Source organism: Herpailurus yagouaroundi, unplaced genomic scaffold (genome assembly GCF_014898765.1).
Source record: "Herpailurus yagouaroundi ecotype Mexico unplaced genomic scaffold, PumYag 142, whole genome shotgun sequence".
Taxonomy (NCBI): Eukaryota; Metazoa; Chordata; class Mammalia; order Carnivora; family Felidae; genus Herpailurus; species Herpailurus yagouaroundi.
In genome coordinates this window covers 31,349,070-31,373,844 of record NW_024412397.1, presented here as the reverse complement: position 1 = coordinate 31,373,844, position 24,775 = coordinate 31,349,070, and the positions used below count along the sequence as shown (strand labels likewise).

The 24,775-nt window shown below is 35.8% G+C and overlaps 1 protein-coding gene and 1 long non-coding RNA gene across 3 annotated transcripts in view; one reads left to right on the top strand and one right to left on the bottom strand.

The window, feature by feature from the left end:
* RIT2 (Ras like without CAAX 2) overlaps positions 1-24,775 on the bottom strand; it is a 385,242-nt gene that overhangs the window by 25,840 nt on the left and 334,627 nt on the right. The gene's annotated exons all lie outside the window — the stretch shown is intronic.
* LOC121032992 (uncharacterized) lies at positions 13,971-20,394 on the top strand. The gene is made up of 3 exons (XR_005791641.1): positions 13,971-15,053; positions 16,463-16,513; positions 19,911-20,394. It is a non-coding gene; the product is annotated as an uncharacterized LOC121032992 (long non-coding RNA).

Genomic DNA, 24,775 nt, shown 5'->3' with positions numbered 1-24,775 from the left:
TGAATTGAGTTTTCCAGTTAAAGGACCAAATAAATTCATTTTGTATGCCTTGTTGTTGTTGTTTGAACTCCATATATGGAGTTCTATTAGCACTGAATGGGTTCTGACTAATACACTTGTCCAGTTTTTATTTCAGCAAATATTATAAAATGATGTAAAGTATTACTGGGACTCCTTTCTGATCCCCTGGGGTTATCAACAACTATAGGACATGCTCTGGAAAGAACCCACAGTTGGAAACAAAGATAGATTTCAAATGGCCACGTTCAATGAGAGTTTGATTCCTGGTGCCAGGCATTCATATTTTGCATCAAATTTCAGACCAGCTAGGTATTATTTGCTTCCAGAAATATTTTTAAGGAATCTAAAAAAGAAAATTCTTTGTGTGCCAAGAAACAGTGATCAGGACACTCTTTTCTGCTTTCCATCTGATGTGTCTTAGAGGGCTACTTTTTGTGTGCCTGTTTATAAAATACTATTGTATCTGTATCCCATTTCCTAGCTGGACACTGGATGTTTTCTGAACTGCAGAATATGCCAACATGCTGACACTGAACTATGGTAAATGAACTTAGATAAAGAGCAAAGCAACATAATACATTGGGGACCTCCAGTCCTGATTTCCACAGATCCAAGGTAGTCATGGCTGAAATTCTTAGGCTATCTTGTGGCCTAGATCAGGTGTGGGAAGAAATTTCTGTTTCTGGTTGGCCACAGACTGTCCCAGAGAACCAGGAATTGATGTCTGGGAGATAAAGCAGAGATTACTGTATGAGGATAGAAAAGAAGTGAAACTGCAACATGGGATCTCCAATGTTAGCATTCTTTCAGATCACCTGGGAACTGAATGACAAGCTAACACAGCAGAGATAATCTTCTCAGTGCCAAAGATCAACCTGTAGGGTAGTCACTAGTGTCCACAGTGACCTGGAAGCAGATACCAATCCCCTCTCTGTAACTCCCTTTCTTAAGGTTGATGGAATGGGGAGGGAGAGAATTAGAGGAAGGTAAATTAGCATTCCCTTACTTTGACAGGAGTCTCATTCTGGATTTGTGAAACCTCAGCCCAAGCTCTTGAGGATGGAACTCTGAACCAGACAGTGGCAAATCCTAACACCTAGACTTGGTTAAATATTTACCTGAAACAGGATAGCTTTAAAGAGAACTGATTAAAAAGACAAAGAACAGGATTGCTATTTTTTTTTTGGAAGGGGTAGAGATAGTGCTAATGGCCATATTAAATTTCCTACACCAGTATACAACAGGTAGGGACTTGAAAAAGCTGTTCAATACAATCTTCCCATCTAAGAACAGACACTAAAAGAAGAATGAAGAAAGGAAGGGGTGGGGGAGGAAAAACTAAACCTATTAGTACCATCAATTCATTAAGGAAGTTCATTTTCAAAGTAAACTGTCAAATGAGAAGAAAAGTAATATCAAAACAAAAGATGTAATTTCATAAAGGTAAATGTTAAAAATCACCTATTTTTTTCCTATTTCATGCCAAAATGGGGCGAATTTCATCATGGACTGGCATTTGGACACAATACAGACTTGCATGACATTTCTGTGATTCCTGCCTATTTACCTTTTCAGAACCATCTCTCACTTTGCACCTGGACTGTTGGCCCAAAGCATACCAAATAATACAGATTTTCTTGAATGTGCTTTGCTTGTCTTCCCTCCATTCTTTTTGTACCTGCTCTTCCCTTAGCTGGAATTATCTTTCCTTTCTTGTCAGCCTTAACAACCAATAATCATATATCAAGACAGAAAATGAAATGTCACTTTCATTGTGATGCATTCTTGACCCCTCCAAAATGAGTTAAAAGCTTTCTCTTATGTACCTTGTGAATCCTTCTACATGGTATTTATCACATTTCTTTCCATATTTGTTTTCATATTGATTAACTTGAAAGTACACTTTTTGAAGAAGGGGAGAAGCCTAATGGTTAAGCCTGAATTCTTATACTTAAGAGTTCAAATGAAATCTTATAAATACGAATTCAAATGCTTATTCAAATTCTTGCTCAGTCACTTGCTAGTTAGTTGCATTAGACAGACTATATCTTACTCATTTTTACCCAGAATTCAATATAGTGCTTACCAGACTGTGTATGTGTTTGAGTATTAAAATTATGAGTGAATTTATGTAAACAAATACTTTGAATTTATTGAGATAACCTTCACCTTAAATAAGGGGAAAACATCACTAAATAATTTGTAAAATTTTCTTTCTTTTTGAACTGGAATTATGTTATACTGTTGTAATGTAGCATAAGTAATAGAGTTTGGTGCTTATTGATTGGTAGCAACGTGATTCTGGGTATATTTCCTTCCTCCAACATGAGCTATATTGTAGTGAAAAGAATTACATTGACCTTTCATGTAAGGAGGGAATTAGAAATATTGACACACTTCCCTTTGCAACCTTTTTAATGGTTGTCAGTCCATGTATGACTTGTTAACATGGCATTTATCCGAGGTCCAAAGAAATATAAAATATCTCGAATAGGGTCACTGGATAATGATGGCAGAAGAAATTCCATTGAGCTTAGTCAAAGAACTAGAAATTGAAGGGAACTTGGAAGTTATCCAGTTACAGGACTTGAGACCTCCAGAAATTAATTGACTCATCCTAGGTCATGCAGCAAATTAATGGCAGAGCTAACATGAGCCCCAATGTCTCCTGACACCACGTTCAATGCTTAATGACAAGAGCATGACATAGCAAGTGCTTCCTCTTGCCTTAGATTGCTCATTGGAAATGATTTTTTTTTTATGTTTATTTTTGAGAGAGAGAGCACAAGCAGGGGAGGGGCAGAGAGAGAAGGAGACACAGAATCAGAAGCAGGCTCCCAACTCTGAGCTGTCAGCACAGAGCCTGACGCAGGGCTCAAACCCACAAACCGCAAGTTTATGACCTTAGCCAAAGTCAGATGCTTAACCAACTGCGCCACCCAGGTGCCCCAGAAATTGGTTTCTTTGGATGCGGAAAATACTGGGCACTGACACAAACCTCCTCACTGTTTTCAATGACAGTCTTTTGAGCTTACTTTTTTTTTCCCAAAACAATCATCTTCCTCCTAAATTTTACTTCCTTACTTCCTGTATAGTCACTTCTTGCTTAACAGTATGAAGGCCTCTCTCAGCACCCTCAAGTCTCCAACCTTTTATTCTTTGATACAAAAATGCTACAAACTTCTAAGTCTTCTTTAAGTATTCAAATCCTGCCAGATAAAATTGTTTAAACCTCCAAGTTGGTCCTTGACAATTTCAGCTGGATCTTCAATCCTTGGCAACCATTCTTTTGCTTTTCCGTGGCCATCACCCCTTGTATGTCATGTAATTACTTTACACATTCTTCCTGTCCCAAAACCAGCTCCTTCCAGCCTAGCAGATGGCCTGCCCCTCTACTTCACAAAGAAAGTAAGTGTGCTGGGCAAAAGCGCTCTCTATTCTCTACCATCAAACTTCTGAGTTTAGACATCATTGTTTCCTTTTTAGCTCTATTTAAATGCTCATTTATTCAAGGCCACTTTTCACACTTGACTTAAGGATTTGATTCCTTTTCATTTCTTCCCAAAATTAGTTCTTCTCCCATTCCCTCTTGCCCTCAACTTTTTCTTCTTTACTGGCTTCTTTCTTTCACTAAGAAGGATTTTCTATGTATTTCACTGTATTTTCTATGTTTGACAATATTTTTCCCAAATGATTTTTATTCCTTCTTGTCACTGTCTAGCTTCTCTCCTTCTCCAGGTTTCATTTACTAAAAGAACATTCCATACTCACATACTATCCATAGATCAATTCACTAAAATTAGTCATCTGCTTTACTTTTCCACTGAAACTGTTCTGACAAAGTAAACAATTACAAATAAATAGAAAAGCATCTCATTTACATGGATTGAGAAGCTTAATATTGTTAAGTTATTAATATTTGCCAAAGCAATCTACAAATTCAATGAAGTCTATCAATACTAATGATGTGTTTTACAGAAAATAAAAATCCATCCTAAAATGTATATGGAATTTCAAGAGATGCCAAGTAGTCAAAACAACCTTGAAAAAGAATAATGAAGTTGTAGGTCTCATACTTCCAGATTTCAAAACTTATTACAAAGCTATAGTCATCCAAACAGTATAGTACTGGCATAAAGCAGACATATAGACCAATTGAATAGAATAGAGATCCCAGAAATAAACCTTCACATATATGGTCAAATGATTTTTGACAAGAGTTGCAGGACCTTTCAATGGGAAAGGATACTCAATGAAACAAGAGATGTTGGGAAACTGGATGTTCATATGCAAAACAACAAAGTTGGACCCTTACCTTACACATACACAAAAATTAACTCACAGTGGAACAAAGACCTATATGTAGGAGCTGAAACTATAAAACTCTTAGACAAAAACAAGAGGAAAAACTTCATGACACTGGATTTGGCAGTTTCTTGGATATAACATCAAAAGCACAGGTTATAGAAGAAAATAAAATTAATTGGATTGCATAAATATTAAATTCTGTGCATCAAAAGACACAATTAACAGAACAAAAAGGCAAACCCCAGGAGAAAATATTTATGAATTATATATCTGGTAAGAGATTAATATCCAAAATATATAATATATCCAAAATACATAATATTTTCGGCACTAACTAAAAGGTAGAAACAACCCAAGTGTCCACAGACAGATGAATGGATAAGATGTGGTATATACACACAATGTAATACTATTTAGCCTTCAAAAGAATTTTGACACATGCTACAACATGGATGAAAGGGTATTATGCTAAGTGAAATAAATCAGTCACAAAATGACAAACACCATATGATTTTACTTATATGAGGTACATACAGTAGTCAAATTTATAGAGGCAGAAAGTAGAATGATAGTTTTCAAGGGCTGGATAAAGGAGCAAAAGGGAAGTTGTTTAATGGGTATAGTTTAGTTTTGCAATATGGCAAAGACTACTGGAAATTAGTTGAACAGTGTGGATGTACTTAATACTGCTAACTTGTACATTTACAAATGGTTAAAATGGTAAATTTTATGCTATGTTTATTCTACAATTCTTAAAAATGTTTTAAAATAAAAGATTCTACCCCATGTTACTAGAAAAAATGGATTAAAGGTTTACTTACATATTAATTCCTTTAAAAAAGTTTAAAAATACTTTATTATCATCTCCAAACCCAGTACTGTTTTTCAGTGTTAGCTTTTAAAATTCTCTGTATTATTTATTACTACTAGTCTTCTTTTAAATTTCATCCTCCATTGGATTTTGTGAAATACCTTTCTCTTTCTCTCTCTCCTGCTGGTTGTCTTCTATTCATATACTAAAGATAGGTATTGCCCAGAAATTTAAACTCAACCTCTTGTTACTTGTATCATGTCCTCGGGCTTTAATGCCTAAGACCTTTGCCAGGTGGTCCCTGCTCACAAGAGGTCACTTCTCTGGCCCTCCTCTGTTGATACCCATCTACAAAGGGTGAAGAGGTCAAGATTAGCTACTAACCTGGATTAGTAGCTAGATTAGATTAGATCTAGATTAGATTAGATTAGATTAGATCTAGATTAGAAATCTAGATTTCTAATACCAAATCTAGAAAGGTATGGATTACATACCTTTCTAGAACTTTCTATATGGGACCTCAGAATTACCTACCCAGATGATCTTATCTACTTCGTGGGCCTCATCTCTAGATCTACTCACCCAATGGAAGTCTTCCCTTCACCAGTAAGTATGCCCCTGTAGAAGGAGGTTGTTAAATGGTGGCTCTCTGAGGGGAATGGAGTGTGAGAGGGTATAGAGAGCTTGGATATGTGAGTAGAAGTTCTCTTGAGATAAAGCACAAAGTCCAAGATAAAAAGAAAGGATAGACCTAGCCCTTGGAACCTCCATGGGCATTCATTTTTACTCTTGACCTGGGTCAAGAGTCAGGGTTACTAGAGGCAGGCTTGACTATGCACATTCCCCAGACACATTTATTCACTCCCATATTTTAAAATTCCACCTACATTGGGATTCCTACATCTGTTGCCTTCAGCCATATTCCCTCTGTGAAAATCCAGACCTGAATTTCTCATTCTCCCCTGAAAATATCCACCTGGATTACCCCTAGTCTCAAAATAAAAGTCTTAAAATAAATTCAACATACCCCTTTCTCACAAACACTCCCTTGTGCCCTTTTACCTTATTAATAGCAAACCGACTAGTGATTCATTGTAAATCACTATTTCTCCTTCAGCCCCAACAAGCAAATCAGTTATTAATAATGTCCCATTCTATCCCAGGAATCCTAAATGCAAGGTTCAAGAACTACTGTGATACCTTCAAGAACAGGAGATAATGGTAGATTTTAGAGGCCAGATGAATGTTTGTCCTTCTACATGGGCTATTGAGGCAAAACATGCATTGTATAAAAAAGTGTTTGTAGCCACCAAAAAAAAACAAAAAAAAACAAACAAACAAACAAACAAACAAAAAAAACAACCAATTAGGATCATTCTGGAAAAAACTGATTCCAAGTAAAAAGTGAGCAAATTTTCCCACTGGAAATGTCCATCAGAAGCAATGGGGTTCAGGCCAAACTACCCCAAAATATGGCACCTTGGCATATTAAATATTTGAAGCTTAAGTTATTTGAGAAAACAACAGAAGCAGGAAGGTCACTCTGACATTTCCCCCACCCCTATCTCCTGACCTAGATCTTAATAACCTCATGTGAAGGGGGGCCTCCCTATACCTGGAGGAAAGGAACATTCTTATCTTCAAAGACAAAGGGACACTGAGAAGATTCCAAACAAACAGGCCTTGCTGAGTTTCCCCCAGTTAGCCTCATACTCTTTAAACTATCCTGTCCATCTACAACTTTCCACTTTTCATCAAATCCAGCATAAAAATAGTCAGGTCTAACTGTTTCTTCAGGTCTTCACTTTCCTTATGAAGTCTCCTATGTCATGCAAATCTTATATTAGATAAATTGTTATGTTTTTCTCCTATTAATATGTCTTTGTCAGTTTAGTTTTCAGACTAAGCCAGAGACCCTAGGAGAGTCAAAGAATATTTTCTCCTTCCATACAGAACCCAACACTAAATTTGTTTATATTAATTCATAAGCATTGGTTTTCAGCAAAAGTGGATTGAGGAAAGGAAGGGCTGGGGTGGTTGGAAGGATGTTTGCCTTTACCTTTGGGACACTCCATATATGCTGTTGCCACACATCAGAACTAGGGTTACCTTGGGGAACCATGGGTCAAGGTAAAGGGTCAGGAGAGGAGAGCAAACATGCATATATTTAAAATTCTCCTCTGGCTTGACATGACTTATCCTCTGAAAAGAGCCACATGTGTTTTCAGTACAGAGAAAGCCTCTTTTTTAATACACTTTAAGTATCTATTCATCCAAGGAATAGTAAAATTGTCTGTTGGCTCCCTTCTGTGCAAGGCAAAGAGTAAATATTGGTGTTTTCTTAATAAATATTTATGTGCATGTAAATAAGTAAAAGTCTTTAAAACTCCTGATATTTATGAACTGATCATAAAATTTGAGGCAAAACTGACATCTCTGGCTCACTGAGAAAAACGGATCGAAAGGAAATCAATTCAAACCAAAGTAATGGAAGGGAGCTGTTTGTATATGCTTGGAATAAATGAGAGAAGCAGAGTAACAGCAGTGGCAAACAACTTAAGAATATCAGGAATATATACTGATGGATGAGAAAACAGTTTATTTTCTATATCTTAAGCATGGCAAGCTAAGCTATTAACAATGGTGGATTTCTGTAGTTAGCCCATGTAGAGATACACTGACTGAAATATGTCCTTTTTTAAGCAAATCTGTTCTAAGTACTTAGTGCAAGATCTGAGCTGTATGCTCAATGAACAAAATCAGATATAGTCCTTGCCCTCAATGAATCTATATTCACTATGTAGGACACATAGTAATTAATTATTCAATTTAACATAAAATAACAATAATTGCCATGAAAGATAATTGATTGAAGCTTTAATGAATACAAATATTTGAATATATCCTGTCAATTAAGGCAGAGAAAGGAGCGTGAAGGAGTAATAATTGAGTAGATGAGGACAGAACAGGTGGTATTAACTAGATTTCCAACGTCTATAATATGAAGCTGGATTAGTTCTCTATTTTATTCTTAAATAATTATTTTAAAATACAGGAAAATATCTCCATTCATTTTATTGGATTTTTCTGTAAGTTCTAAAAGCTACATAAAAGAGTTTGTAGGAAATCTTGGACCTGGAATGCATGAGAAACTAATGGAATTGACAATTTTACCAATGCTGGGAAAAGCAATTAATCAGTGTCATTAGGAGCCAATAGGTTAGCACTTCCTTTAAACAAAGTTAAAAAGATCTTTCCAAGCCCATAGAATTTAAGAGAAAGAAAGTAATTCTTTTGTTTCAATGTCTACATATATAAGTGGTAGACTCAAAGGGGTTGATTTTATTTTACTCCTTTTTCTTAGCTGGGTCATTTTCTTAGATACTATCAAATAATTTGTAGGGTGAAAATCTCTTAAGAAGCCAGAAGGAGAATTTTCTCCCTTTTCCTTGGAGAGTAGCATGCTCTGTCTCTGCCCCACAAATTGACAACATCATTCCACTCTCTGTGAAAGCCTGGGTCTGAGCCCAGAAGACAAATCACAGAAACACTACAATTCTATCTTTTCCCTGTACAGTATCTATGTGGTACAGAGACATATGGTCAGTCAGTTAACAAGATGTTTTCTCGACATAGAATCAAGTGTTCAAATTGACTAGGATTTTTTTTATGAACCAAATCAAATGAATAATTGGATACCATGGAGATACAGCTTTATTTCATTTGTTCATTTTTTAATATTGGTATTAACATAAAATAGAAGGAAAATTAAATTTCTAACTAGGTGTAGTTTTCCCACAAGCAAACATTTTGTAAATGAGAGGCTCAGAGTAGATTCTGAAATTTCATGATCTTTAACCTGTACTGATAGAAGCATAAGCACAACCATGACCATATGTTTGTTTTTCTACTAAGTTTATATGCAAAAGTATGGTAGCAGAGACTGAGACTTAAAATTATATTATGCTTTTGAGTACTTAGCATGTTCCTTATTTATATTTTTCTTACTGCAAAAGAAACAAGTAGAAAATAACAATTTTGTTGAGAAGATCAACTTATGATAAGTCAGAATAGGCAACGTTATGTTGAAATAACACACACTGTAAATCTCAATGGTACAAAATGACCGAAGTTTGTTACCTACACCAAATGTTTATCATAGATTCCCGGAGGACTCTGCTCCTTGTAGACACTTAGGGGCACTACCTATTGAAACAGCTACTATCTTTAATAAGGTCAGTCACAATACTAAAGAAAAAAAGACCTCTGAAGAGCCTCACAGTAATAATTAGATGCTTTGGATTAGAAGTAACACGTGTCATCGCACTTAAAATTCACTGGCCAGAACCAATCACATGGCTCCATGCAAACAGAAGAAAATCTAGTAGATTTGCTCTTGCCCAGAAGGCAAAGAGCCACATATCTTTTGTATATGATATTAATGACTGCCATACCCTCTTAAGAGGAAAAGTGATAGATTTTTGATAGCCATCTATGAATTTCCTGTTTGCTCAGTTTCCCAAACTAGTTCCCAGACAGAAGAAAACTTATACATGCACACACGTGCACACACATGCTGTTTATACTTTCTTTTCTTCTTCCTAGTGCTATTCAATAGAGAAACAAGTATGACATCTAAGGCAATAAATTGATGTGATGAGAACATGAGAGATGCCTTAAAAGCTCAAAGGTAGGGGCACCTAGGTAGCTCAGTAGGTTAAGCATCTGATTCTTGGTTTTGACTCAGGTCATGGTCTCGCAGTTTAAGCCCCACATCAGGCTCTGTGCTGACAGTGTAGAGGCTGCTTGGGATTCTTTCTCTCCCTTTCTGCCCCTCCCTGCTCGTGTTCTCCCTCTCTGTCTTTCTATATCACTCTCTCTTCTCTCTCTCTTTCAAAAATAAATACGTAAACTTAAAAAAAAGCTCAAAGGTACATTCAGCTTACTTTGGGCATAATATAAAGCAGAGTAGAAAAGAGCATGAACAGAGAGGAAGGGTGGATTCTGAAGAAGGGTTTTTGTAGGTCATAGGAAAATGTAAGTATATGAGGAGTTGGTAAAGAGAGAATCAAAAGGAGAAAAAGGAACTGAGGATAAGGATAGACAACAATTTTTATTAGATTATTTCATTATTTCTTTCATTCAGTAGTGACTTACTGGTCCCCGGATATGTGCTAACCCCAAAGTTGTCTCTGGATATGGGATATACAAGATAAACCCACTCTTTGTCTTCATGGAACTCAGTGGTAGGAAATATCAACATCATGATAATCTTTAATGTTGAGTATGTACTACAAACTCATTCTCTGTGTTTCTTAAAAATTATACAAGAAAAGTAGAAAATGCCAGTTATAAGTGATTCTTATCAAATACCTTATTTAATTCTCAAAACTAAAAACCTTACAAGGAAGTACTATTACCATGCCCATTTAGAGATAAAGACATTGAAAGCTCAAATGATTAGTAATTTGATTAAAGTTCCAAAATAGAGTCTAGATTCAAATCTAAGGATTTTGACCCCATATTGCAATTGTGTCAATTATTGATTACAGAAGGAAAAAAAAAGCATACATTAAGTCCTATGCAGGAGTTAAGTGTAATGAGAAGTCATGGGGAGACTAAGAAGAGAAGTGACATTCCCAGAGTTACATTTTCAGAAAGACCAATATGTATGTGAATAGACCACAGGGAGTCTACAGTAGAAAAAAAGGAAGGTAGGAATATAGTAAAGTGTTTTGAAAATATATGGTAGCCGTTCAGGATGATGGTAGAAAATGTGGTGAGAAATGGCCATATTTGACTTTGAAGGTATTGCCCCCAGATTGCAAGTGTGCTTAAAGAAAAATTAGGGATCACTCCTAGTTTTGTGGCCTGGTCAATTGGGGTGAACAGTGTACTATTCATTCAGTATTATTTACTGAAATGAAAAAAAGCATGGTAGGAAAAATTTCAGGGGTAAGGAAATTGAGAATGTTCATAAATCTTTAAGTTTGAGATGCCTTATTAATTATTCCAATGGAGAAGAAGAGATGTCAGTCTGGCAGTTGAAAATATACATCTAGTTTTCAAAGTAACGAAAAATCAGCCTGGAGATATAAATTTAGGGTTCAAAGGTATGTAGATAGTATTTGAGCCATGGTCCTGAGTGTTTGTTTGAGTGTAAATAAATCCCTGGCACTTTCCACATTTGCATAGCAGGTAAAGGAAGAGAACCAGTAGAGGAGACTTAGAAGCAGTGGCCAATAAAATAATAAGATAACCTGGGGAATGTGGAAACCTGGAAGCCAAATGAGGGATGCTTCAAAATTCAAGGGGAAAAAAAAGACCAGTGGCACATGTTGCTTATAGGTCAAGTAAGATAGATTGAGAACTAAGCTTGGGATTCAAAATGATGGAATTCATTGGTTATATTCATTTTATCATTAAGTAGAGGTCACCCATCATTTCTGATTTGTTGGAAATTTTAGAAACAAAGCCTTATTCTGTCATCTTATTCTATCTGTGGAATGTAATATTAACAAAAATTGAATTTTCACAGTTTACCCCATTAAGGAGGCTGGCTACCTTCTCCTAAAATCATATCCTTGCCAGAAGGAGTGTCTGGTTATCATGTGAACACTGTAAGATTAATTTCATTACAGGCATAGAAAGCTAGACAATAGAAATAATACGAATTCTAGTGTAGTAATCAAGCATTAAAATTATAGGCATTAACTATTGCAGGAAGCATAAACTATATAACCCTTAAGTACAAAATAATTATAGATATGCAAAATATATTTTATAAAGTGATTGCCAGTACACTGTTCTAACTCCAACTGTACTGTTTCCCTTATTGAACTTTATTTGCAAATTGACTTTCAGGAAACTTTTTGGTCCATCCTACAAGCTACCATTAGGAACTTTGCTATTCAAAGTTCTCATGTTGTCTGTGGTTGGCTGCTGTGCTTTTAAGAGCAAAGGCACAGAGAGGGATGATGTATACACATATTCTAAAATACTATCATTAACCCCTTAGTTAATTAGGTCTAGACTGCTCCCTTCAGCAGTCAGAATAGGAATTATATGCTCATTTTCTCTCTTATAGTGTCACCAAAATTAAAAAAAAATTCTTTACAGAAAATATGGCAGCTCCAGATGGTGAGTTTCTGTCAATTAAGAGAACAGATAATTTTAGTTAACCCTTGGAAATCTCACTGACAGTCATTTCTCCTCTCCTTTTCATTTAGATACCCTGTAAAATATCCTAACATGTGATCAGCAATGATTATATACAAGTATCTACTGGACTTTTCACAGGGACCTTTTCTAAAATATACTGACACAGGTTAAAAATGACAGTTAAGAAAGACCAAGATATTTTCCTGGTGAACACTTTAAGTATATTTTGAAGTAAAAATGACAATACACATACACAGAGTTAACCTCACATTTTTACATTCTGTTACAGGGCTTCCCTTATCACACCATGTCAGTGACTCTCCAGTCACCATTATGGACTTTATTATCTTCCATTTGATGTCTGTATACCTTTCCCTTGAGTCCTAGAGGCTACTGTTTCCACTTTGTAAACATCCCAAATGTCTAAATCTGAATAGCCAATTTCTTATTTCATGTATTTTCCTTAATTATTTTTAGAGCATCTTAAAGATTTTGAACACTTCCACCAGAAAATGGGCAAAGACAGCAAATACACACAAAGAGGCAATATATTTGACTGCCTGTAAATCATAGCACTGAAAAAAAATTTTGCCCAGGACAAGAGATTATTTATGATTCATTAAACTCACTGACTGATTCATTTGACTTCTCCATGTAACTCCCTCCCTGACAGAAAAATATTAACACAACCCATATGCATTGTAAAAATAAGTTTGACTAAGATCTTTTTGGATTACAAGGAACAAATTAAAGAATAATAAAGCATTAGAACATTTACATTTGAAAATTTGCAATTGTAAATTCATTCTCTACCTCTTTGAGATATAAATCTTCTACAACTCAGGAATGTTTTCCTTTAGGTCCTGGGAGCCATCCTTTGAGATGTAATCACTAAAAAAGATAGGAGCACTGTCTCCCATCTCAGTGGAAGGGTAGGAACCTAACTTCCTAGACAATTAGGAAACACAGATGGCCTACCCACACTGAACAAATTCCTTCCACTAACCTCCAGGTTGTGTTTTTCTCCCCATTACCTCACCACAGTGTTTAAAAATCCTCCCACCTCTTGTTTCCAGGGAATTGAGTTCAGTCTCTCTCCATTATTGCATGCAATGTCTTGACCTCTATTGCAATAGTCTTGGATAGTCTTTCCATTTTTAACAAGCATCCAGTGCAATTCTTCTTTTATAGTATTATAGCAGGGGCTGAGAAAGATGTGGAAGAAATATAAATACTATTACCCCATTCTACAGAGTTTATAATCTGCTTAATAAATAGAAATAAAAATACACAAAAGAGGAATGCCTGGCTGGCTCAGTCGGTTGAGAGTCTGACTTTGGCTCAGGTCATGATCTCACAGCTCGTGAGTTCGAGCCCTGCGTCGGTCTCTGTGCTGACAGCTCAGAGCCTTGCACCCACTTCTAATTCTGTGTCTCCCTCTCTCTGCCCCTAACCCACTGGCATTCTCTGTCTCTCTCAAAAATAAACATTAAAAAATTTTTTTTAAATACACAAAAGAATTAATGAAAAAGTAAGAGCAATAGAGGTTCTGTGAAAGAAGTCAATGTGATTTGAAATTCTTCTACAAATAAAATCATTAATTAACACCTATGTGAACCCAAAAGTAATATTCTGCAAAGAGCATCTCTGACTTTGCCATTGACTACTCTTTAACCTTACTCAGGTTACTTGATAATATCTGTGCTTCTTTGTTGATAAAATAGGGAAAATAGCTGATTTAACTATGTTATGAGACTTAAAAATAGCCAGTAATTATTGACCACTTACAATGTGGCAGGTGTTATGTTCTAAAATGCTTTACCTATACTAACTCATTAGATTCTTACAACATTAGGTGATACTATTTTCATCCTTATTTTACACTGGAGGAAACTAAGGCACTAAGATAGTAAACATCTTGATCATAAGTATCGCCACACAAATGGCTGGCCAACAGTGAACATCCAAGCACTATTCCCTACTGCTTACTTCATTCAAGTCTATGAAAATGCTTTCAAACCAAAACTAAACAAATACATGGAAAATAAATAAATATAAAAAGAAATGAATGTCCACTCTGAGAAAATGGGAAAAACTTAGCTGACTTCTGACATTTCTCCAATGTTCTGCATTCTGGTATGTGGGGATAATCAACATAAACTCTGTAAATTGTAATTTCCTGTTACACCTTCCAGTTTCTGCATTCTAAAAGAACACAAATCTGTGTTTTTAAAGGCTGCTTAAATATCTGTACTTTTGGATCAGAAGCATCATCTCTCGTGAATGTTTTTCTTCATAATACTGAGAAAGACAGATGGGAATTTGTGCCTTCTCTCCACTGAAAGCAACAGGGAGAAAGTCTTGGAGCTGGGAACCCTTCCTGATTGTTTACTCTGCCTGGCTACCTGCCCATAGCAGCTTCTTGGATCTCTCCCTGAGAGCCCCCATGACAGCTATTCTGAAGGTCAGGTCTGTGCTCCACACATCTGTCACTATATTTCTTGTGATTTGCAGGCAGAAGACTGGTAGAATTGACCTGGGTTATTGATAAATATTGATAGTTGTGTGTGAAAACGTACTAGGGCATATGAGCTAGTTCTGATGTAGGAGGAATTTCTGTTCTCTTGACTCACCCCTCTCTTGCTCTTTGCTTTTCAGTTATTTGCATGCTTGTTAACACACATCCTGTAGGACAAGCAAGGACAAGAAGAGACATGCAAACTTAAATGAAACCATTCAGGTACAGTTGTAAGTAAGTGTCTGACAGGACCAAGATAGAAATGACAGGCTTCTGCTGCTTGACTTTTAGTTGTGGGGCAATAGGGAATTTTCTTGTTTTTTGTAATGTTCTTTCCTGGCCTATTTTTACCACTGAGTATGTTTTTATTTTGTAATTGTGAATAAAATATTAATAACACCTCATAAATACATTAAGTGTTAGCTTCACTTTTCAGAAAAGCTGAACTGTTCAATATCTTTCAAAGCATAAGCAAAGTGTGCAGTTTTTTTTGTATGTACAATATTGACTTTACCTGGATACAATGTATTGGATCAACCCTAGAAGTCTGGAAGACAACTGCTTAACCATTGATTCAACAGACATTAAGTTGGGCTGCTCAAAAATTCTCTTGCTCCTATATATTATTAGCATTAACAGTGAAGAATTACTGCTTATGTATTATTGAGTACAAATTTATTGAGCACCTAATATGCTCCCAATTATAAGTTACATGATATGGTATCCATGTATCCTAGTTACATGATATGGTACCCATGTATTCCAGTTACATGATATGGTACCCAGCTTCCTTGAACTAAATTGTTATGCCAAACAAGAAGCCAGATGACCCATCTTTTTAATGTAGATATTTATCCTATATAATCTTTTTTTAAAATTAATGTTTGTTTATTTTTGAGAGAGAGAGAAAAAGTGTGAGCAAGGAAGGGGCAGAGAGATAGGGAGACAGAATTCAAAGCTGGCTCCAGGCTCAGAGCCATCAGCATAAAGCCTGATGCGGGGCTTGAACTCACAAACTGTGAGATCATGACATGAGCTGAACTCAGATACTTAACCAACTGAACCACCCAGGAACCCCCTCCTATATAATTTCTTATCCCTTCATATATTTGGCTGCCTGGATAACAAGACAATTCATAGGTAGGTAGGTAGATAGATGATACATGTATGTAATAAAAGACAAATGGTGTTGAATAAATTTAAGACAATTCAGATTAAAAAAAAGAATAGCATACAAAACACCATACAAGCTATAAAATGAATGTTTTGAGAATAAGATTTCTGGAGGTCAATGCTTATAGGGTGCGTCAGGAAACTAAAAAGTCGGTAAGGTCTAGTGATTTTAAGCCCAAGCACAAAATGACTCCCAGGAGAATCTAGTGACAAGACAGAGAGCCTTAAATGTAGGGCCTAGGGGAAGTGGAATCATATCTTCTCCTGGAAAAAGTGTCAAAGATAGACACAGAATAAGGAAGATCATTTCTACGGAGGCTGGAAAGTGAATGATCCTAAGGAGCTACTAACAGAAGGTGAGAAACTGGGCAGTCACAGTGGGTATCATTGTACATGATCAATCACCAATTAGTGGAACATAGTTGAAGCAAAAATGTTGATTTTTTTATTTATTATTTTTAATTTTGCAGAGGCTGAACAGCCTGAGTGTACACAGCCTGAGTGAGGCCTGCATGTGAAATGTAAGTGTTCTTAGTTACATTAAACACTATTTCATTCTTCTTAAGGCCTTCCATGGGCAAGTGGAGGAGAAGAGTGAGTTCAAAGAGGGAGAAGAGAGCCCACAATAGTTTTTCCCTGGGTTTTTCTCAAATATCAGGCACGTCTCACAAAACATAACACTGTACCTGTCAATGTGGATTTCTCATTGAAAACAGTTATGTGTGAACATTTAGTGGACAGAGACAAAAGAGCCAGATTATAACTTGACATTCAATGGAAGGTGGCAATTCAGTTAGGGTAAGGTTATTTATTACTCCCTTTTGGGTAATATATTATGAAAATTTGTTCCTCGAATCTTTTGTCAATCATAACTCAACACCCAGGTATTCCTAGTTGTTGAAGGAAAGCTTTCAGTGGAAGAAAATTCCAAAGAATTAACAATGGCAAAGCCATGTTTTCCTTTTTGGCCTGTCAGTTAGAATAAATGTGGTTGTACATACACAGGGCATTATAGTTACACCCTTTTATTCACATTGTCATATCTTCCCATACCCCCTTTTGCATATTTAAATTATACAGTGTATATCTAAGTCTTTTAGGGTCAAACTCAAAATATAGTCCCAGAATTAACCCTGCCTTGACAATTCTCATCTTCACTAATCTCTTCCTCTAGACTTTTTTGTATTTCAACTTTAAAAATTAAGGCAACAGAGAATGATGGTTTATGAACTCAGGTATGGATTTAGATATATTTGGGTTTGGACCACTGTTCTGTGATTTTCTTTATGCTATCAGGCAAATTACTTACTCTCCCCTTAGCCTCAAATTTCTCTTTGTTAGAATGAGAACAACAGCAACCCTCAGCGATGTTATATGAATTGAATGAGACCATTTTCCAATATGCTATTCATGGCACTTGACTAAATTCTCAATAAACTTCAGGCATTTTGAGTGGTAGTAATAATATTATTATTAGTCAACCAAAACAGAGAATTTTTTTAAAAATGCAATGACTATTCTTGATATTCACTGTGACTACAATGTTTCTTCTGTTAATAAAAATCCTAATTATCCTTTAATACTCATTCAAATCTTACATCTATCATTAAGACTCTCTCAAATACCTCAGTAACCAGTAATCTCCTCTGAAATATCCTACTAGTCAGAGGATGTTATACAAAATTTTAACAACAGGATTTATTGAACACAATGTGCTTTGAATTCCAACATACCTATGCTTGAATCCCTTCTCTGTAATTTCCTAGCCATGTATCATTAGCAAGTATCTATAACTGATCAAATACAAGGGAGTTTCCAAGGTCCAAATGAGAGAATCCAAAAGAAATTTTAAATTTGTAAACTTAATTATATATTTGCGTATAACATTTAATTTCAAATTTAGTAATAGATTCAAAAGGATTTATTAAATAAAGTAACGTACTTAAAGCATTCTCTTCTCCTATTTTATAAAATATGTATTTAAACTCTTCATAATCATCTTGACATCAATGTCTTATAAATAGAATCATTGGTAAGCCATCAAATACTGTTTTCCAGATATGATTGAGACACTGCACTTTTCAAATTTCTGAAAAAGGCTTCAGTGGAAAAATTTTACTTAAAGTCTCAAATTTCATTTCCAAAGCTTTGGCACAGTTTTGTTGTTGTTGTTTTTCCATTTGTTTTATAGGAATAATGGGGATCCTAATGAATCACTGGATTGATTTTCTAAATGATCTTCAGAAGTCTTGCTTATACTCATCCCCATTATTTGGAATTGTGAGATTATATCCCCAGGAATCATTATTAAATCCATATTCAAAGTTTTGGCATTAAGTATCATTAATTATCTTTTTTCCTCCAATTCTATTTCTGTAAAGGTTTAATACTAGCTGTGACTGAGGTTTTTCAAGAGAGGTATCTTCTTCATAAGCCATTTTGTTGTGTACATTCAGATAATTTGAGAAAATACTCCAAATTTTGATTCAATTGAAGAGCTCAACCATAAGGCAATTCCTTTTACAGGGAATAGTTTCACATCTGAGCATATGCAGAACTTACCTTCCTTGAGCATCAGCCATTTTACTTCTAAAATCGTGCTATCTGTATCTACAGTTACAGAACTGTTGGATAATTAACTAAATGAGATGGCATGTAGAACACCTGGTATTGTGTCTAGCACATTTTGCATTTTGTATACATTTTAGAATTATAAGGAATCACAATTATCATCAAAGAATACAGATGCCCGGATAATTTGCCCAAAGCAATGCAGCTAAAATGAGAACCCAAGTGTTCCAAATCTATATTCAGCTCACCCTTGGGTAAGCATTTAAAACGCCTTGTTTAAATTTAATGTACTATGGATGAAAATAAATCATTTCAGAACTAGATTAGTGGAATAGTAATTTGTAGCAGATTTTTAAAAGATGAAAAAGAGAGATGAGTGGCTAAAGTCTGTGGCATACGGAGATTAAAAAAAAAAAGAGGTCAATGATTGGGAAACTGACTGGCAAGGAGACAATACATTAACAATTATGTTATCTGTTAGGACTTTTTGTTTGATATTTGCTTGATCCCTACTAGTGTAAGTTTTAGTTTTCTGGTACACAAAGGATCTGAATTTATTCTGATCATGTATGACCTTTCAAATAAGAAGAATTTTCTGATCAAAATTGTTTAATTAGATATCTGCCTTTCATATGTACTATTATTTATTGAGGCATTTAAAAATTGACTATTTCAGATGTAATTATATTCATAGAAGAATTTTATATTACTACAATTATAACTTTATAACTAGTTGGTATATTTGTCACTAATGGAAATTTAAATAAAATTCACTCATTAAAATACATACACAATTATCAAAACATACAGATATTAAAATGTAAATGGATGTTTATTTAAATGTGCTTGTCTTTGTAATGCAGTGCCACATTAAAGTTCACACAGCAGTTTGGGAGCACATGTCTGGCAATTAGAATGACAAAGTTCTAAGTCTCAGGATTGATGATCATCTCGTTTCATGTCTGGTGGTAATTATCACTAGTCATGGTTTTTTGGTTTTGCTTTGTTTTTTTAAGTTTATTTATTTTGAGAGGGAGACAAAGTGCAAGTGGTGGACGAGCCGAGAGAGAGAGAATCTCAAGCAGGCTATATACTGTCAGTCCAGAGCCTGATGCGGGGCTCGAATTCACAAACTGTGAGATCATGACCTGAACCAAAGTCAGATGCTTAACTGACAGAGCCACCAAGGCACCTCTATCACTGGTCTCTTGTGTGAACTCTTCCCTCTAGTGAGATAGAGCTCCTCATTTTCACTCAAACATTCTTACAAAAATTCTCAGTATTATGACCTGAAAAGCCTATCACTTTTCTTTCCATCAGACTTGCCTTTTTTTTTTTTTCCTCCAGATTCACTCTTACCACTCCAGAGAACTTCCCTATGACCCTGTATTGTTTTACCTCCATCTTGTTCAGTGCTCATATACCTCTTCTCATCATACTAGGACATAGAGTTTCAAAGAATGAAACCTGAGAGATCATGAAAATTATCAGTAGGAAGACTGGAGTTCCAAAGGTCGAAATGAAATTGCCAGATAGGAGGAATATGTTCATTGTAGCCTGTGTTGCCTGTACTTTTGTGGGTGTTTCATCTAAGGAATTATTGCCATGATCAATGTCAATGAGCATTTTTTCTGTTTTCTTCAAGGAGTTTTATTACATTTTCAGGTGTTATATTTAAGTCTTTATTCTGAGTTAATTTTTGTGAGTGGTTTAAGATAAGGATCAGGTCCCCAGTCTTAAAAATTATTAAAATTCCTGCAGATCTTTTGTTAATATGGGTTATATACTAATATTTCCATATTATAAATTGAAACACACTTTAAAATCTTAATACATTTTAAAAATTATGTTAACATAAAGAACTTTTATGAAACAAAATAATTTACAGAATATTTGGCAAGAAAAGTAAAATTGTTTTATGTTTTTGAAAATCCATGCGGCTTAATAAAAGCTAAGTTTTCATTTCTGCTTCTCCTATGGCTAATTTTATGTGTCAACTGGGCTAAGGAATGTGTGGTAACACATTATTTCTGGATATGTCTGTGAGGGTGTTTCTGGAAAAGATTAGCATTTAAATCAGTCCACTGAGTTGAAGAGGATCCACTCTCACCACAACAATGGGTTCCATCCAATCCAATCCCTTGGGAAACTGAATAGAACAAAAAGGAAGAGGAAGAGTGATGTCGTTATTTGTGCTTGAGCTGGGACATCTATCTTCTGCCCTCAGACATTAGACTGTGACTTACACCACAGGATCCCCTGGTTCTCAGGCCTTCGGACTCAAACTGGATTATACTACCTGCTTCCCTGGTTCTCCGGCTTTCAAATGGCAGCTACATCCTGACTGATACAGCTTCTTAATTCCATATTTGCCAATATGTTATTTGGTTAAAGTATATGAAAATCTGGGATTACACAGATTTGTAGTTGGAGAAAAGAAAGTATTTTTATTTTCCAGATAATTGTGCATGTTCCCTTTTGATACTACACCAGAACTTGGCAAAGAGTAGTTTCCTAAAAGTTAGTTGCAATGTGGAAATTTGAGACCACATCAGTAAACTCTTTAAACTTATTACATTTAAAATCCATGTCAATCTTGAATTTTTCTTTTAATGGGGGGGAGAGAGACAGAGTACAAGCAGGGGAGGGGCAGAGAGAGAGGGAGACACAGAATCTGAAGCAGGCTTCAGGCTCTGAGCTGTCAGCACAGAGCCCAACGCGGGACTCGAACTCATGAACTGCGAGATCATGACCTGAGCTGAAGTTGGATGCTTAACCAACTGAGCCACCCAGGCACCCCAGTCAATCTTAAATTTTGAATGAGTCTGTTTGTAAGTTGTTTTTGAAAAATCCTGCAACTTTCATTCAGAAAACATTGGTTTACTGACCTAAGCTGAATTTCTAAATGTTGACACATTTCATCAAAAGATGTCAAAATCTCAGACTCATTGACATTGCCACTGATTTAATTAGAAAAGTTTTGAAGTATTGCAAAGCTATCCTGGTTCACGTGGCATATATTTTCCAAAATACTAATTTTTATTTGAAAGTTTGATAATGCCATCATTTGTTCTCCTTAAAGTAATAAGCTCATTCATTTAACTTTTGGGAAAATATCTGCCTAATACCTAAGTCTAAATCTTTTGTCAGATAATCATTACTGCAAATAAAAAAGTGGTTTTCTATGAACAGAGGGGCTAATTTAGCATGCCACTGGATTGCCCAAATGATATTCCTGGAGATAACCATCTAACATCACTATGAGACAGAAGAACTTTATGTGCACCTACCATTTTCTCATACAGAATATTATGGAGATATTTCTGAGGGTAGAAATTTAGTGAAATTTCTACTAATTCATCAAAGACATTCTTAAAGGAAACTGGCATATGTTTATTGCAAGTGTGAGGTGAGTCAAGAATTTAAAAAATTGGTAGTATAATTTGGTACCACCACATTGACTTGTCCTAAGGCACCTGCAGTTTTATCTATAATTTTTTAGTACTGTCAGTGTAAATGTCAGCACATTCAGAAAATGAGAATACTGTTTTAGTATTATTATAAAAAGAATTTTGACATTAAGGGTTTTCTGAATAGGTCTTGGGGGATCCCCCAGTGGTGAAGGTACCACACTTTGAGATCCACTGATTAAAGTTTTATATTTGAAAGAGAAAGAGAGAGACAGAGACAGAGACACATGAATGCCACTACCTTGGCCAAAATATGTTTTCCATAGCCAATAGCAGTGCAATTGCAATGATATACTTTCAGAAAATAATTAATTATCTCCACTTCTTAACCCCCAAAATGCTATTTATAAGGTCTCTAGTAGCAGTGGTTTCCCGAGTGTTTGCTTTCTGTTTGTCACCTGATAATCACTCTGAGCTACCAACTCAGGATCAAATACAGATTCATAAAATGACAAGTAGATAATAACTATTATCCTGACTGTAGCCCACTCTTCTGTGCAACCACTTTGACTCTCAACTATCAAATTATGGCCACTAAGCTCTTCATAGCAGTTTTGGAAATTCATGGAGTATTATAAATATATTTTTTAAAAGCACTTTTTTTTTCTTTTTCCCCTGTTATTTATTTTTTATTTATTTGTTTTGAGAGAGAGTGGGGAAGGGGCAGAGAGGGAGGGAGAGAGAGAATTCCAAGCAGGCTCTGCACTTCAGCACAGAGCCTCACTAGGGGCTCAAACTCACAAAAGTGTAAGATTATGACCAGCGCTGAAACCAAGAGTCTGATGCTTAACTGATAGAGCCGATCAGGTACCCCTGTTTTCTTATTTCAAGATTATTTATGTAAGGTAGCACTCTGACAGGAGGGAGAATTTACATTTGCACAAGAGCGGACAGATTTCAAAAGGGAAGCAGAACAGCAAACAAGGGAAAGAGAATATAATGAAGAGTGTACATATATTGATAGTTGATAGTAACACATTCTAACTATATATGCAAAGATAAGTATTTTGGGAGTCGGGTTAAGGAGAACTATATATATGAGTAAAAGGGGTGTGTGGTTTGGTTTTTGTTTTGTTTTGTTTTTTTTCAACCTTTATTTATTTTTTGGGGGGACAGAGAGAGACAGAGCATGAAAGGGGGAGGGGCAGAGAGAGAGGGAGACACAGAATCGGAAACAGGCTCCAGGCTCTGAGCCATCAGCCCAGAGCCCGACGCGGGGCTCGAACTCACGGACCACGAGATCGTGACCTGGCTGCAGTCGGACGCTTAACCGACTGCGCCACCCAGGCGCCCCAAAGAGGGGTGTGGTTTTAAACAGTGTTTAAGATGAAAAAACAAAAGCAAAACCCCAATGCTCAATAAATCTCTACATCTTGGAAAAACAGCTTCTTTGTCACTACTTCTACTAGCCTGATGATGAGATGGCTCTACAGATTCCTCACTTGATTTTGTATCGGCTATAAACATAATAATTTCTATAACAAAGACAGACAGTATTTTCTGAGATGAGAAAAAGTAAACCCATTTGTCAGATGGTCCAGGAGCCTGAATAGAGTGTTTGACATAAATGACCTGACATGAGTCCTCACTAGAGTCACCAGATAAAATGCTTCACTCACTACTTTTTCTTGCTTAGGGAACTATAGTTTCAAAAAGAAAAACTATGGAGCGCCTGGGTTGCTCAGTCGGTTGAGCATCCGACTTTGGCTCAGGTCATGATCTCACAGCTCGTGAGTTCGAGCCCTGCATCGGGCTCTATGCTGACAGCTCAGAGCCTGAAGCCTGCTTGTGCAGAATTCTGTCTCCCTCTCTCTCTGCCCCTCACCTACTCGCATTCTATCTCTGTCTCTCTCAAAAATAAACATTAAAAAAAATTTTAGAAAAACTAATCAACAAAACTGTAAGTCTTCAATTTCTTATTGGGAATTTTTCCATTGCTTTGTCTTATATATTTTTCTGTGGGAGTTTTACTATTGAACATACTGTTCGATTTTTTTTAATGAAATATTTTTCTATTTCCATTAAGATTCAAAGAGAGTCTCATGTGCAACTCGAATAGGGCAGATAATAGTTCTAAAATTCTTTGGGTTTATGAGCCATAATGAGATATTTAATGTTTTCTATTAAAGTGTAATTCTGGGTACACTTGGGTGGCTCAGTTGGTTAAGATTCTGACTCTTCACTTTGGCTCAGGTCATGATCTCATGGTTCATGAGATCCAGCCCTGTGTTGGGCTCTGTGCTGACAATGCTGTGCCTGCTTGGGATTCTCTCTCCTCTCTTCTGCCCCTCCCCAAACTCACATGCATGCTTTCTCTCAAAATAAATAAACCTTAATAAAAACCTTTAAAAAATAAATAAATGTCATTTTGCTTATCACCTTAAAAGATAGTTAAAAGGGTGAAAAACTGAACCCCAAATTCATTTCTTATTAGTAATAAGATATGTGAAATTGCTTTATTAATGTCAGCTTTTATTGAAAGGTCTAATTCTACTCTTTCTGCCCTCCTGTGCAAAACTGTAGTAAAAGTCCTGTTTTCTTAACCATATTTTCCTCTCTAAATTAATAGCTGATTATCCAAACAGCAGGGGAAGTTGAGGAAACACTACTTCCCCATGAGCCTCCTCACTGTTACTTAGAGACTTCAAAATGAATATGTGTTTTAAGGCTCATGTTTTCATTAGTTTCTAACTCTTCCTTAGAACTGTTTGAACTGAATTTACTCTTAGGCAAACCAGAGGT